The sequence below is a fragment of the Athene cunicularia genome (assembly GCF_003259725.1).
Source record: "Athene cunicularia isolate RWA chromosome 13 unlocalized genomic scaffold, athCun1 chr13_part1, whole genome shotgun sequence".
Taxonomy (NCBI): Eukaryota; Metazoa; Chordata; class Aves; order Strigiformes; family Strigidae; genus Athene; species Athene cunicularia.
This window is the reverse complement of record NW_020799117.1, coordinates 597712-602822: the sequence shown is the minus strand read 5'-3', so window position 1 is coordinate 602822 and position 5111 is coordinate 597712. Positions and strand designations below refer to the sequence as shown.

The 5111-nt window shown below is 57.3% G+C and overlaps 1 protein-coding gene across 1 annotated transcript in view; it reads right to left on the bottom strand.

Moving 5' to 3' along the window:
• The window catches only part of GRXCR2 (glutaredoxin and cysteine rich domain containing 2), a 67629-nt gene that overhangs the window by 13213 nt on the left and 49305 nt on the right, over positions 1-5111 (bottom strand). Inside the window, exon 15 of the mRNA XM_026857983.1 lies at positions 4186-4292. The gene's annotated coding sequence lies outside the window, so the exon portion shown is untranslated. The remainder of the gene's footprint in view (positions 1-4185; positions 4293-5111) is intronic.

The following is a 5111-nucleotide window of genomic DNA, read 5'->3' as shown; positions in this document are numbered from 1 at the left end:
CCTGCCAGCCCCAGAGCTCCCGCCGCCAGGCAAACGGCCGGGGCGATGCTGGCGCAGCCGGGGAAGCAGAGCCCGTGAGCGGCCCCGCACCGCGACCCTGCCCCGCCGCACTGAAGGCGATGCATCCCCGCCAGCGGGGCTGGAGCTCGCATCTGTGTTTATTTAGGTAGCCGAAGCCTGGTATTTGCTGTGGTCAGACCCGCGTGAGCTGAGAAGAGCTCAGAGCAGCTTTCAGAGGCCTGTTAGGTGGTGCTCAGGTCTACTGCTACATGGAAACCCTCATTTCTTCTTGTCTTCAAAAATGAAAACTGCATTCCTGCAGATTCAGCCCTCACTGGGCAAATCCCAGTGAAGCAGGATTTAGTTCTTGGTGTTCTGTGGCTCTGCACTGCGCCGCAGGGAGAAAAGGCCGAACGTGCCAGCGAGCAGAGCGAGCCGAAGCCGCAGCAGGAGCTGGAGCAGAGGCTGGCAGCAGCCACCCCTGCAGCCCGGCCGGGCGTCGTGCCGGGGCACCAGCTGCCAGAGGGGCCACGGTCCCGCAGGCAGCGTAAGGCCCAGACTGGGGTTACCTGAGCGGGGGCTGCCCAGCGCCCTCCCCTCCCTGGGAGACAGCTCCCGCCGCAGCCCACCCAGCAGCCTGCCCAAAGGCTCCGCTCCCCTCCCGCTGAAGCCCCATCACCCACCCGAGCTCTGACCTCGCAGAGGTGCCGAACCCTGCTCTGCATCTGGCCCAGAATCTCACAGGCCTGGTGTCAGCTTTAACCACCTCCATTCCCCTCGGGCTGCCCTGGTGCAGAGACCTGGCAGCAGCAGGAGGAGGAGGAGGAGGAGGTGGGGGTCTGGGTCTGGGTGACCTCCCGGGGTGCCGGGAGGACAGTGTCTGTCTACTCGCTCTGCTCGGCCCAGCTCCATCACCGGCTACTTCTAATGACACTTCAACAAACACATAACAACCTGTCTTAAGGAAAATCGATGCATAAATTTCATTTAAAAATACTTCTCTATTTCTGGGTAGGCACCACTCTGCTCCAGCTACTTCAGAATCAGCTGGAGCCTTCACATTACCCAACAGCAAGACAGCACAAGGCTGTTATGGGCAAAATACAGCATTCAACTCTCTGCGAGATTAATAAACAGCTCTCTAAACCACTCTTCTTACATAAGCATAGATGGCTTCTCAGCGCTCGGCTTTCATCCACCAGCTGATGCATGCCTCGCCAAGGGGAAAGGGGGAAAACAGATTCAATACCCGGCTGCCGGTGGGTTTGTCCCTGCTGTGTGCCCCACCTGAGCCGGAGGAGCGGGGTGCTGGGAGCAGGGAGGTGGAGGCCGCCGCCTGCCCAGCCAGGACACAGTGGGGGGGACCAAGTGTTGGTTTGAGAGATGGAAAATTTTAGGGAGGCTTTTGCTCTGCTGGCTGTGGGTCCCCATGCTGTGCACATCCCTGCAGATCCACGCTGGCCTAATTATGTCTTCAAGCAAACGCGAGGTATTTACTAACTGCGCAGGCTTCTCCAAATTAGCATTAGCCCGCGTGTACCAAACCCACCGCGGCAGCTGTGTGCGGCCACGCTGCGCGGTCCGCAGGGGAGCTGGGCGGCACCGCGAGGGACCCCGTCCGGGGGTCAGCGCTCCCCTTCCCGGGCCCTCGGGTCCAGAGGCACAGGCAGGTCCTGCCATTCGCCTCCCCTCACAGCAACACCGGGCGTTGCGTTTGTGGGTGGGTAGGAGGACAAGCTGTTAGCTGCAGATCTATAATCTGTAGCAGCTTGTAAGAGGCACCCCCTCTCCCTGCCCTCCCGGTGCTAAAAACAGCCTGAAAGGTCCCTCTTCCCCAGAGGAGGCGGCGTGTGGCATCCACTCGCGAGATGCAGAGTAGCAGCAGCTTTTTATAACCCCCAGGAAGCGCTGCCGTGCCCCTGCCCTCCGCCAGCACACGCACTCCCCGTCCACGGCTGCAGCCGTAGGTCGTTTCACCACACCCTGGTGTCCCTGCGGCGCTCGGGGGGGCACAGGGTACCCAACAGCCGCAGGGTGGGATGAAGGATGAGGCAAGGAGGATGGTCCAGAGCACTTGAGGTCACCGAGAGAAGCTCCTCTCGCTTGCTCACACCATTCTCCGTTGTTATTTCCAGCAGAGAGCCCGGAGGGACCAGAAACACGAGCCACCCACCCCCCTGCCGATGGGGGCTTCTCGGGAGCCACGTGTGAAACAAGTGGCGTTTCCCATTTCTGGCGGCAATGCCTTATCTCCTGGCCACTCCGCCCAGGGCCACAGGAAGGGCAAGGGAATTCGTTCTCCTGGTGTAAGGATGCACCCCGGCATGTCTGGCTACCGAGGTTATCCGATGTAGGCTCCCTTCCCCACTCGGCCCCTGACTGCTTTTATGACCTTGAAGAGTCACCCCACCTCTGTTTTTTCCCCTCTTTAAACGCAGGTAATTATATCTGACTTCACGGAGCTCTTTGTGATCTAAAGGTATTAAATGCAAATCTTGTTTATATGTTGGTGTCTCAGCCAACAGTACTGGCAATAGCCAAGTGTTAAAATACGTGAAATTCAAAGCCAGTAAAAGGCAGTACTGTTCCCACCAGTGTCTTTACGTGTTGGAATCTCACAGCCACCAGCTGGTGGTCAAAGCGGGAGGAGGAGCTGCTCACACTCAGGAGATCTGTCTGATTTGCTCCCAGAGAAACCAAGCGGAGAAAGGTTTGGAGCGAGGTGGTGGGAGAGACGAGGCTCTCGCACAGCCCTCGCCGTGACAGCCCAGACAAAACAAACCTCACGCTTCTCACCACAGCCCATCTCGCCAAGCACCTCGGAGCTGGCAGCGAGGAACCGCCGCAAGCCCCCGGCGCTCTCAGGAGCGAGGCCGCGCTGTGCGCTGGTGACAGCCAGCCCTCCCCGGGGCAGCACACGGACGGGCCCCTGGGCACCCTCCGCCCGTCCCCGGGCTCGCAGGGCTGCAGGAGGGTTTGGGATCCACTCAAGCTCCGTTCTGAGTCGAGTATGGGGGGGGAAGCCAAAGGACTCCCCAGGGACACACGCGCGCTCACAGCCCCTTGGCACCACAGCGAGGATGGGCGCAGCCGAATAGAACAACTATTTCTGCTCTAAATGTTGTTCCCGTTTCCAGCTCCGTGATAATCCGCTCTGACCGGGAGACTCTCACAACACGTACATCAGCAGTTTCACGCCGTCGGCACAAGGCCCCCTCCCCTGGCCCAGGAGGGCTCCGGCAGACGCGTGGCCGTGCCCGGGCAGGAGCCTTCCGCAGCGTCCTCCAGCCCAGGCACCCCGCTGCATCCAGCCCGCAGTTAATTACAGCATCGGCATCAAACAGAGACTTTTTAAATGAAAGGGAAGGACGAGCAGCTTTCTAGCTCTGCCTTTCTTTTTTAACCCCAATTACGAGACGCATTGCAAGGGAGAGGCAGTGGCGGATAATGAAGTTCAATGGGATGGTCTGAGCACTCGGTGGAGAACCAGGAAAGCCCCACAGCCTGATCCCAAATTGGACATTGATATGCTCTGTGGCCTCCTCTCCGGGTTTCCTCCATGTAAAGTGGGGGTGATGCTTAGCCCGAGGGGCGTTCCACAGATGAATTAGCATTTGGAAAGTTCTTTGAAGATTTAAAGAGTTATATAAATGCTAAGTGTTAGCATCATCAGCTTTTCTATTGCAGCAGAACCCCGAGACTGCAATCAAGCTCAGGGCCTCTCCGCAGCAGGCAATTTAGAAACTCCTGGTTGGCGAAAGCCCCCGTCCCTGCCTCGGCGAGGGGCAGCCCAGGAGAGAGGCTGCAGTCGCTGGCAGCTGCAGGGGGAAGGGACCCCGGGCAGCTCCTTCCACCAAAGGGGGGCAAGAGCCGCCCCGTGGGGAGCCCGGAAAGTCGCTGCGGCCTCGGGCCGGCCGCCCTGTGGGTGTGGAGCTCCCCGGACCCCCTGGGCCCCGAGGGTGCTCAGCACCGCGGGGTCCCCCAGCCTGGGCCCTCCCGGGGTGCCCCATGAGGTGGGCGGGTGCTGGGGCAGCTGCCACCGATTTCCCTTGGGAATTCTGCGGGACGGGCTCGCTGCAAAATGCACGCGCTCGTCCCCGGTGGTGTCAGTCCCGCTCGGTGTTTTGACAGTACAGCTTGAGCAGACTGGCCTTAAAGTTTAGGAAAAATTGAAGAAGTACTCACAAATCAGATTTGGTCGGAGATTAGCATTAACTGGCGCGCACAGAACCAGCCGGTCAGCTTCACCTCCACTTGTCCCCTGCAAGGTACTTCATAATTCTGTTTCCTTTCTAATCAGATGAAAATACAACATGAGTGTTAATCACAGGGCACAAATAGGGAAGAATATGTAAAAAAGAAAAACAACCTTCAAAACCTTTGTTTTCAATATAGTTTATGTCACACATTGCATTTAGAAACGCCAGTAGATGAGATGATGTTATTTGCAACATCATTCATTAAAAAGTGTGCACTGTCAGCCAAGCACAAATCAACATATGACAGACTACAAAGAAATACCAAAGTAAAAGGAAACTTGAGATGAAACAGAGTGAGGTCACTGGTTTCTTGCATTATCCTGAAGATGTTTGTCAACATTTTAATTTAGCCAAATGGCCACAATTTAATAAGAAAAAAGAAAAAGAAATAACTTTGTTTTGACAAAATCATGATCTGGGGGGAAGAACTTTTGGAAAAACACGTTAACCATTTCCACTCCCTACTTCTGAACGAGTCCTAGGAAAGGGAAGGGACGTACTGGAGAGGACCAAGTAAAAATGTTCCTTCAGATTTACACTCTTCTCCTCTAGTATTTGTACTACTTGTAGACTGTAAACACACAACTGAGATGTGGCAGGGGCTGTCAGGAGAAATCTCTTGGATCTTTGCTGCGTCCACTGCTCCTTAGGCACCGCCAGGACGTGCAGAGCTGGAGACCAGGGGCAGGAGTTCAGCCGAGGGAGTGAACGCAGAGCTGCGGAGCACGGGGAGTCGCCCCGGCCCTGCGAGCGAACACACGGTGCGGTTTCTCCCCCTTGCCCCGCTGCTGTGGAGTCCAGCGCCCGCAGGAGCGAGCGGCTGGAGCGGTCGCCCCCCGGCCGCAGCGCCCG